This window comes from Triticum urartu, chromosome 5, assembly GCF_003073215.2.
Source record: "Triticum urartu cultivar G1812 chromosome 5, Tu2.1, whole genome shotgun sequence".
Taxonomy (NCBI): domain Eukaryota; kingdom Viridiplantae; phylum Streptophyta; class Magnoliopsida; order Poales; family Poaceae; genus Triticum; species Triticum urartu.
The window spans coordinates 532,926,543-532,938,487 of record NC_053026.1 but is presented as its reverse complement, the minus strand read 5'-3'; positions in this window follow the sequence as shown (position 1 = coordinate 532,938,487).

The window sequence follows — 11,945 nt, the reverse complement described above, 5'->3', positions numbered from 1 at the left end:
GCACGGGGGCGGGATCGGGGGAAACCCTTGGCCGTCGGTGGAGGCCACGACAATGGCGGCGCCTTTGTGGGCGTCGGTTCCCTTCTTGGAGGCCTTGTCGAGGTCCTATCCCGTCTCTCGCTGTGCTATTCATTTGGGCGAAAGCTCTAGTTCCCCTTGCGGGCGACGGCGTCGTACCTTCGTCGCGCTCCTTCTTGAAGGCGTCGCCTGGGGTTCCCGAAAGCACGGTGGGTGCTTTGTGGTGCGTGTGAGGTGTTTGGCGGTGGCAATGTGTGCGGCGTTCCATCTATTCTACCGCCGATCTTCATCTTGTGGTAGCGCTCCATCTGCTTGGAGATGGACTAGCGTAGGTGGTGGTCGTCATTTGGCGTCATGGTGGCGTCGATGGCAGAGGAACCTGCCAAGGTTGGAACTTCAATCTGCTCTGAAGACGGACCAGTGGAAGATGGCGGCGACGACACTTGTGAGTGCGTCAGACCGGTTTATGCCCCAGACCCGGTATGTGGCTAGGCTGGGGATTCCGGCTATTGATGTTAGGTTTAGGTGAGTGGTCTGGGTAGTGGCCCAGCTAGCACCCCCTCATCATTTGGATAGGAGTAGTGGCATATGTTGCCTAGACGGCGGATTCAGGCATATTGTTTGTAACACTTTGTAAGGTCCTCGAGAATAATCAATAAAGTGGCCGCGTGCATCTTCCAGATGCAGAGGCCGGGGGTCATCCTCCTTTTCTAAAAAATAAAAAAAATGTACTTCCATCTTCAATATACATCGTATACGTATTGATTATACCTTTTTATCATTCTCAATATACTTCATTAAATATTCTAAGATACCCCAATATAAGTTTTGTTCAAAAAAATATCATTTGCGACTTACTTTTTGTAATATACCCTTTTCACATGTGAACAAATCAGTATATACGTAAACCTTTAAAAATATGTAGACTCGCCAATTTTTTTCATGGAACTCATTTTGAGGTATCTAATAATTATTAATGAAGTATATTCAAAACAATAAAAAGTTATAAAAGATTCATCTATATGGTATATGAGGAGCAGGAGTACATAACCATTATCAATATATGTGAAAGTGGTTATGTGCTCCTTCTCTTCATATAGCCCCCACACACAAACGCGCACGCGCGCGTGCGCACACACACACACATCAATGCAATGAGGCTGTCGGTATGTTGATGCCTGACCTGTTGAAGCCCAACCAACCGCTCGTCTTTGTGGACCATGGAGGTTCCGACGGTGCGGTCACCCACTTGCAAGTAACCGTTGGGCTGGTGATGTCTGCTGTGACAAGGTTGATTAGATTATCTTTGAGATAGAGCTTCATAGCTTGATCACACGTTTGGAGTAGCTAGCCCTTAATCTGGCAAGGCGCTTGTCGAGGAGTCTCTCACGAGCAAAAGAAAGAAGTGTGACACCACAGAAAAGGTATCCACAACTGATTGATGGATGGTCATCTATCTGTTGGGCCGTCCCTATGGCCTGACTTGTCTCCGTGGACTTGGCGGTGTCTATGTTAAACATTGTATCACGGTATGTATATAAACCGTGTTTAGTTAGGTTGCATGGCGTGTGTTATATCTGGTTAGGTTAGGTTAGGCTGTTGTGATCTGATCCTAGTAGTTAGCTTGGAGATCAATCCATGCCTAACCTCCTAACCTCCTTCGGTAATCAATACGCGCCTCCCCTGGCTGCTATAAGTAACACGCATGCGTCCCTGCCTAGGGTATATGCTTAAGCCTCTAATTTCACATGGTATACAGAGCCTCTCTCTCTCTTCCAATTCATCTAGGTCATGTCGTCCTCCTCCTCTTTCGTCGCCATGGCCACCCCTTCCCTCGCAGCGCTCGGCCACACCATCACCGAGAAGTTAACCAGGTAGAACTTCCTGGTTTGGAAGGCGCAGGTCCTGCCGCACGTCAAGGCGGCGGGCATGATGGGCTACCTCGACGGATCAATCAAGGAGCCAAACGTTGTTCTTCTCTTTGAGAAGGAAATCGCTGACGGGAAGAAGGAGACGGTCACCACGCCAAACCCTGACTATGCCATCTGGGTAACTCAGGACCAACAAGTGCTCACTTTCTTGATTGCCTCTCTTTCCCGTGATGTTCTCATGCAAGTTTCGAACCACAACACCTCCGCTAGCATCTGGCAAGCCTTGCTCCAGAGCTTTTCTTCGCAGTCCAGGGCACGCATCATCCAACTCCGTTCTGCCCTCGGGAATACACGCAAGGGGGACCTCTCGGCAGCTCCTTACTTCACCAAAATGAAGGGCATCGCCGACGAGCTAGCAGCTGCCGGGAAGCCCCTCAGTGAATATGATCTCGTCGACCAGATCCTCCAAGGTATGGTGCATGAACCCGTCTACAAAGGCTTCGTCTCCAAGATCTCCACGCACACCGCCATGGACCAGCAGATTGGACTCACGGAGCTCTTCTCGCAGCTCCTTGAAGCCAAGGCTCGCATCGCTGCCCAGCAGGCGGCCTTCTCCTCCAACCACTCCGCCAATCTCGCATATCATGGAGGCCAAGGTGGCAACTATAGCCGCGGCGGCGGCATCGGTGGCGGATGTGGCGGCTACAACAACAACAATTCTGGCGCCCCTCGGTACGTACTCCGACAACTCCAGCGGCGGTTCTTCTGGTGGTGCGCCCCGCAAGTAGGTTGGTGATCACGGTGACCGCGAGCGCTGCCAGATATGCAAGGAGGAAGGCCATGGTGCATGGCGTTGCAGAAAACGCTATGACGAGGGCTATAACAACAACATTCGTCATCCCGCAGGAGGCAGTGGTGGCGGCAATGGTAGCGGCGGCGGTGGCGGCGGTGGTGGCCAACATCGCTCCGCCAACGCAGCACACTTGTATGGCGTAGATACCAACTGGTATCTCAACACCGGTGCGACAAATCATATCACCGGAGAGTTGGAGAAGCTTGCCGTTCGAGATCGCTACACGGGCAACGAGCAAATTCACACTGCTAGCGGTCAAGGTATGGACACTGCACATATATATTGGCCACTCAGTTTTATCTACTCCCTCCGGGTCGTTGAGTCTAAATAATATTCTCCATGTTCCTACTGCCGAGCAAAGCCTTCTTTCTGCATATCAACTTATGAAAGATAACCGTGTATTTATTGAACTTCACCCTGAAACCTTTCTTGTCATGAATCAGGATACCCGGAGAACCATTCTTCAAAACAGGAGTAGATGGTGTCTGTTTCCTGTGACCGGGCGGCAGAGTGCCCCTCAACGGCAAGTGCTTGGAGCAATCAAACCATCTACATCTCGGTGGCACAGGCATTTAGGGAATCCCTCTCTTCCGATGGTTCAGAAAATTCTTTGAGATTTCAATCTTCCCATATCAAATAAACAAGATCATCTTTTAGTTTGTGATGCATGTCAGATAGCCAAGAGTCATCAACTACCTTATTCTCAATCAACTAGTGAGTCCAAAGCTCCTTTAGAGCTCATTTTTTTAGATGTTTGGGGTCCCGGACCCGTCTCTGTAGGCAGACAGAAATATTATGTCAGTTTTATTGATGATCTTAGCAAGTTCAATTTGATCTATTTGGTCAAAAATAAATCTGATGTGTTTGAGAAATTTCATATCTTTCAAGCTCATGTTGAACATCTTTTTAATCACAAGATTGCCATGCAAACGGACTGGGGAGGTGAATATCAACGGTTGAACTCTTTTCTGACTTCATTGGCATTGCCCATCACGTTTCATGTCCTCATGCCCATCAACAGAATGGATCCGCTGAAAGAAAACATACGCACATAGTGAAGGTTGGTCTCTCTCTTCTAGCTCATGCATTCAAGCCACTGAAATTTTGGGACAAAGCGTTCCTCACCGTTGTTTATCTCATTAATCGTGTTCCTAGTAGAATCATCAAAAATCAGACTCAACTAGAACGTCTCTTTGACACTAAACCAAACTATACTTTCCTTCGCATTTTTGGTTGTGCCGTGTGGCCAAATTTGCGTCCTTTCAACAAGCACAAACTTGAGTTTCGCTCCAAGCAATGTGCTTTCTTGGGTTATAGTAACCCCCACAAAGGATATACATGCCTAGATATCTCCTACGAACGTGTTTACATTTCTTGAGATGTTGTTTTTGATGAACAAGTTTTCCCGTTCGCTAGCCTTCACCCCAATACAGGTGCTCAACTTCGCAAAGAACTCATTCTCTTACCTCCTCATCTCCTACCGTCACCTACTTTTGTTCTAGGGGGAGTGGACTCTGCTGGTCATATGTCAATGACTAATACTTCTGATGCTAGTTCGGCTAACAGTGTGCAGGAAATAGGGCAAGAAAATAGTGAAGAAATTGGTGCAAATTTTCATAATTTTATGCAGCACACCGATAGCACAAAAGATCAGGGCGCCGCTTAGGAGGCTGATTCTGGCGGGCGAATCCCCTCGGGATCGGGCGCTACAGCGATGCCAGGCACAACCCCCTCGGGATAGCTGTCCGCAGCTGGGCCAGGTGGGCTGCCAGGCAAGCCCTCTGCCATGCGGTCCCCTAGTCGGCCAGCACCTGCCTCGGGGCCAGAGGGGCCAGGAGGTTCTACCGCCCCTGTGGCTCCACGCGCTCCACGTCGCGACTTCGGAGTGGGGCGTCCTGGCTCGGGTGTGCCGCGGCCCCCCAAGATGTGTCGGGCGTAGACAAGTGGCTCCCCTCCATGGGACACCGATGCCAATTCTGAATCGCTACAGGAGTGCTCCTTGAGATCTGGTGCTGCAGCTGATTCTGGATCTTCTGCGGCAGATTTTGACTCTACTATTTCTGCTTCTTCTAACAGGCTGCAAATACAAGATCCACAACCAGAACCGCCTCCTCCTGTGCGTTCACATACAAGGTCACAAAGTGGTATTAATAAACCTAAAGTTTATAAAGATGGTTGAATTCGTTGGGGTTCTTTTTGTGCCACAGGTGAACCAAAGAATTTCCGGAAAGCTCTTAGTGACTCCAAGTGGAAGAGGGTGATGTATGAAGAGTATTCAGCTCTCAAGGAGAACAAAACGTGCAGTTTGGTTCCACCAGTCAAGGGTAGGAATGTCATCGACTGCAAATGGGTGTACAAGGTTAAGAGAAAATCTGATGGCACCATCGACAGGTACAAGGCACGGTTGGTTGCCAAAGGTTTCAAGCAAAGGTATGGAATTTATTATGAAGATACCCTTAGTACGGTGGTGAAGGTTGCTACAATCCAGTTAGTTCTTTCAGTTGCAATCTCTAGAAATTGGTGCATGTGACAGCTAGTGTAAAGAATGCATTTTTGCATGGTGTTCTGGAAGAAGAAGTCTTCATGAGGCAACCTCCTGGGTATGAAAGTTCAACCTCACCACGGCATGTTTGCAAACTTTATAAAGCACTATATGGTTTGAAACAAGCACCTCGAGCCTGGTATTATCACTTGTACTCCAAATTGCAGTCTCTTGGTTTTGTTGCTTCTAAAGGCGACACTTCCTTATTCTTCTATCATCGGCATGGAGTAACCATTTTTATGCTCATCTATATTGATGATATTATTCTCACAAGTTCCTCATCTGAAGCGGTTGATGCTCTCCTTAAGGATTTGAGTATGGACTATGCACTTAAAGATCTAGGTAGTCTGCATTTCTTCCTTGGGATTGAGGTAAAGAATGTTGCAAGCAGAATTATTTTCTCTCAAAAAATATGTGCAAGAAATACTTCAACGCATGGGAATGAAAGGGTGCAAACCTTCATCTACACCTCTGTCCACATCGGAAAAACTATCTCTTCATGATGGAGAAATACTTTCAGCCGAGTACTCCACGAGGTATTGAAGTATTGTGGGAGCATTGCAGTACTTAACCTTGACTTGGCCAGATATTTCATATGCAGTTAATAAGGTTTGTTAGTTTTTGCATGCTCCTACCACTGTCATTGGACTGCTGTAAAAAGGATACTCGGATATCTTCAAGGAACACAGGATCTAACTTTTGTAGGTCAGACTCAATGCTTGTCAGTGCCTTTTCTAATGTAGACTGGGCAGGCTGCCCTGATGATAGGAGGTCAACATGAGGTTTTACAGTATTTCTTGGAGGTAACCTGATTTCTTGGAGTGCTCGTAAGCAGGCTACTTTATCTAGGTCAAGTACATAGGCTGAATACAAGTCCCCAGCTAATGCCACTGCTGAAGTTATTTGGGTTCAAAATTTACTAACAGAGTTGGGTATTCATCCTAGAGCAGCATCACTTGAAGGAAATATGCCCTAGAGGCAATAATAAAGTTATTATTTATTTCCTTATATCATGATAAATGTTTATTATTCATGCTAGAATTGTATTAACCGGAAACATGATACATGTGTGAATACATAGACAAACAGAGTGTCACTAGTATGCATCTACTTGACTAGCTCATTGATCAAAGATTGTTATGTTCCCTAGCCATAGACAAAGAGTTTTCATTTGATTAACGGGATCACATTATTAGGAGAATGATGTGATTGACTTAACCCATTCCGTTGGCTTAGAACTTGATCGTTTAGTTTGTTGCTATTGCTTTCTTCATGACTTATACATGTTCCTATGACTATAAGATTATGCAACTCCCGTTTACCGGAGTAACACTTTGTCTGCTACCAAACGTCACAACGTAACTGGGTGATTATAAAGGTGCTCTACATGTGCCTCCGAAGGTATTGTTGGGTTGGCATATTTCGAGATTAGGATTTGTCACTCCGATTGTCGGAGAGGTATCTCTGGGCCCACTCGGTAATACACATCACTTAAGCCTTGCAAGCATTGCAACTAATGAGTTAGTTGCGGGATGATGTATTACGGAACGAGTAAAGAGATTTGCCGGTAATGAGATTGAACTAGGTATTGAGATACCGACGATCGAATCTCGGGCAAGTAACATACCAATGACAAAGGGAACAATGTATGTTGTTATGCGGTTTGACCGATAAAGATCTTTGCAGAATATGTAGGAGCCAATATGAGCATCCAGGTTCTGCTATTGGTTATTGACCGGAGACGTGTCTCGGTCATGTCTACATAGTTCTCGAACCTGTAGGGTCCGCACGCTTAAAGTTCGATGACGGTTATATTATGAGTTTATGTGTTTTGATGTACCGAAGGTAGTTCAGAGTCTCGGATGAGATCGGGGACATGACGAGGAGTCTCGAAATGGTCGAGACGTAATGATCGATATATTGTATGACTATATTCGGACATCGTAAAGGTTCCGAGTGGTTCGGGTATTTTTCGAAGTACCGAGGAGTTACGGGAATACGGGGAAAGAAGTATATGGGCCTTATTGGGCCTTAGGGGAGAGAGAGAGGCAGGCCGCCCCGCCCCCAATGACTAGTCCGAATTGGACTAGGGGGAGGGGCGGCGCCCCCTCCTTCCTTCTCTTCCCTCTTCCCCTTCCTTGTCTCCTACTCCTACTACTTGGAAGGGGAGGAATCCTACTCCCAGTGGGAGTAGGACTCCTCCAGGGCGCGCCATAGGGGTCGGCCCTCTCCCCCTCCTCCACTCCTTTATATACGTGGCCAGGGGGCACCCCTTGGAGTGACAACAATTGATCATTGATCTCTTAGCCGCATGTGGTGCCCCCCTCCATCATAATCCACCTCGATCATATCGTAGCGGTGCTTAGGCTAAGCCCTGCGTCGGTAGCATCATCATCACTGTCACCACGCCGTCGTGCTGACAAAAATCTCCTATGAAGCTTTGCCGGATCAGAGCTCGCGGGACATCATCGAGTTGAACGTGTGCAAAACTCGGAGGTGCCGTGCGTTCGGTACTTGGATCGGTCAGATCGTGAAGATGTATGACTACATCAACCGCGTTGTGCTAATGCTTCCGCATTCGGTCTACGAGGGTACGTAGACACACACTCCCCTCTCGTTACTATGCATCACCATGATCCTATGTGTGTGTAGGAATTTTTTGAAATTACCACGTTCCCCAACAGTGGCATCTGAGCCAGGTTTTATGCGTTGATGTTATATGCACGAGTAGAACACAAGTGAGTTGTGGGCGATACAAGTCATACTGCTTACCAGCATGTCATACTTTGCATGGTTCGGCGGTATTGTTGGATGAAGCGGCCCGGGCCGACATTACGCGTACGCTTACACGAGACTGGTTCTACCGACTTGCTTTGCACACAGGTGGCTGGCGGGTGTCAGTTTCTCCAACTTTAGTTGAACCGAGTGTGGCTACGCCCGGTCCTTGAGAAGGTTAAAACAACATTAACTTGACAAACTATCGTTGTGGTTTTGATGCGTAGATAAGAACGGTTCTTGCTCAGCCTGTAGCAGCCACGTAAAACTTGCAACAACAAAGTAGAGGACGTCTAACTTGTTCTTGCAGGGCATGTTGTGATGTGATATGGTCAAGACATGATGCTATATTTTATTGTATGAGATGATCATGTTTTGTAACCGAGTTATCGGCAACTGGCAGGAGCCATATGGTTGTCATTTTATTGTATGCAATGCAATCGCCCTGTAATTGCTTTACTTTATCACTAAGCGGTAGCGATAGTAGTACAAGCAATAGTTGGCGAGACGACAACGATGCTACGATGGAGATCAAGGTGTCGCCCCGGTGACAATGGTGATCATGACGGTGCTTCGGAGATGAAGATCACAAGCACAAGATGATGATGGCCATATCATATCACTTATATTGATTGCTTGTGATGTTTATCTTTTATGCATCTTATTTTTCTTTGATTGACGGTAGCATTATAAGATGATATCTCACTAAATTTCAAGATAAAAGTGTTCTCCCTGAGTATGCACCGTTGCCAAAGTTCGTCGTGCCCAGACACCACATGATGATCAGGTGTGATAAGCTCTACGTCCATCTACAACGGGTGCAAGCCAGTTTTGCACACGCAGAATACCCAGGTTAAGCTTGACGAGCCTAGCATATGTAGATATGGCCCCGGAACACTGAGACTGAAAAGTCGAGCGTGAATCATATAGTAGATATGATCAACATAGTGATGTTCACCATTGAAAACTACTCCATTTCACGTGATGATCGGTTATGGTTTAGTTGATTTGGATCACGTGATCACTTAGATGATTAGAGGGATGTCTATCTAAGTGGGAGTTCTTAAGTAATATGATTAATTGAACTTTAATTTATCATGAACTTAGTCCTGGTAGTATTAATTAGCATATCTATGTTGTAGATCAATAGCTCGCGTTTAGATACTCTGTTTTATTTTTGATATGTTCCTAGAGAAAACTAAGTTGAAAAATGTTTGTAGCAATGATGCGGATTGGATCCGTGATCTGAGGATTATCCTCATTGTTGCATAGAAGAATTATGTCCTTGATGCACCGATAGGTGACAGACCTATTGCAGGAGCAGATGCAGACGTCATGAACGTTTGGCTAGCTGAATATGATGACTACTTGATAGTTTAGTGCACCATGCTTAACAGCTTAGAATCGGGACTTCAAGGACGTTTTGAACGTCATGGATCATATGAGATGTTCCAGGAGTTGAAGTTAATATTTCAAGCAAATACCCGAGTTGAGAGATATGAAGTCTCCAACAAGTTCTATTGCTAAAAGATGGAGGAGAATAGCTCAAGCAGGGAGCATGTGTTCCTATTGTCTGGGTACTACAATCGCTTGAATCAAGTGGGAGTTAATCTTCTAGATAAAATAGTGATTGACAGAATTCTCTAGTCACCATCACCAAGTTAGTAGAACTTCGTGATGAACTATAGTATGCAAGGGATGACGAAAACGATTCCCGAGATTTTCATGATGATGAAATCGATGAAGGTAGAAATCAAGAAAGAGCATCAAGTGTTGATGATTAACAAGACCACTAGTTTCAAGAAAAGGCCAAAGGGAAAGAAAGGGAACTTCAAGAAGAACGGCAAGCAAGTTGCTGCTCAAGTGAAGAAGCCCAAGTCTGGACCTAAGCCTAAGACTAAGTGCTTCTACTGCAAAGGGACTGGTCACTGGAAGCGGAACTGCCACAAGTATTTGGCGGATAAGAAGGATGGCAAAGTGAAAAATGCTATATTTGATATAAATGTTATTGATGTGTACTTTACTAGTGTTTATAGCAACCCCTCGGTATTTGATATTGGCTCAGTTGCTAAGAGTAGTAACTCGAAACGGGAGTTGCAGAATGAACAGGGACTAGTTAAGGGTGAAGTGACGTTGTGTGTTGGAAGTGGTTCCAAGATTGATATGATCATCATCGCACACTCCCTATACTTTCGGGATTAGTGTTAAACCTAAATAAATGTTATTTGATGTTTGCGTTGAGCATGAATATGATTTGATCATGTGTATTGCAAAACGGTTATTCATTTAAGTTAGAGAATAATTGTTGTTCTGTTTACATGAATAAAACCTTCTATGGTCATACACCCAATGAAAATGGTTCGTTGGATCTCGATCGTAGTGATACACATATTCATAATATTGAAGCAAAAGATGCAAAGTTAATAATGATAGTGCAACTTATTTGTGGCACCGCCGTTTAGGTCATATTGGTGTAAAGCGCATGAAGAAACTCCATGATGATGGGCTTTTGGAATCACTTAATTATGAATTATTTTGATGCTTGCGAACCATGCCTCATGGGCAAGATGACTAAGACTCCATGATAACCCACAAGTATAGGGGATCGCAACAGTTTTCGAGGGTCGAGTATTCATCCCAAATTTATTGATTCGTCATAAGGGGAGCCAAAGAATATTCTCAAGTATTAGCAGCTGAGTTGTCAATTCAACCACACCTGGAAACTTAATATCTGCAGCAAAGTGTTTAGTAACAAAGTAATATGATAGTGGTGATAAGGGTAGCAAAAGGTAACAGTAGTAAAAGTAATATTTTTGGTATTTTGTAGTGATGATAGCAATAGCAATGGAAAAGTAAATAAGCGAAGAACAATATATGGAAAGCTCGTAGGCAATGCATCGGTGATGGAGAATTATGCCGGATGCGGTTCATCATGTAACAGTCATAACCTAGGGTGACACAGAACTAGCTCCAGTTCATTGATATAATGTAGGCATGTATTCTTAACATAGTCATACGTGCTTATGGAAAAGAACTTGCATGGCATCTTTTGTCCTACCCTCCCGTGGCAGCGGGATCCTTACGGAAACTAAGGGATATTAAGGTATCCTTTTAATAGAGAACCAGAACAAAGCATTGACACATAGTGAATACATGAACTCCTCAAACTACGGTCATCACCGGTAAGTATCCCGATTATTGTCACTTCGGGGTTAACGGATCATAACACATAATAGGTGACTATAGACTTGCAAGATAGGATCAAGAACACTCATATATTGATGAAAACATAATAGGTTCAGATCTGAAATCATGGCACTCAGGCCCTAGTGACAAGCATTAAGCATAGCAAAGTCATAGCAACATCAATCTCAGAACATAGTGGACACTAGGGATCAAACCCTAACAAAACTAACTCGATTACATGATAGATCCCATCCAACCCATCACCGTCCAGCAAGCCTACGATGGAATTACTCATGCACGGCGGTGATCATCATGAAATTGGTGATGGAGGATGGTTGATGATGACGATGGCGACGGATTCCCCTCTCCGGAGCCCCGAACGGACTCTAGACCAGCCCTCCCGAGAGGTTTTAGGGCTTGGCGGCGGCTCCGTATCGTAAAACGCGATGATTTCTTCTCCCTGGTTTTTTTCTCCCCGAAACTCAATATATGGAGGTGGAGTTGGAGTCGGAGAGGCAACAGGGGGCCCACGAGGTAGGGGATGCGCCCTAGGGGGGCAGGCGCGCCCCCCACCCTCGTGGTAAGGTGGTGGCCCCCCTGGCCTTCATCTTTGGCAGGTATTTTTCTTATTTTCTGAAAAGTGTCTCTGTGAAGTTTCAGGTCATTCCGAGAACGTTTGCTCCTGCACATAAATAACACC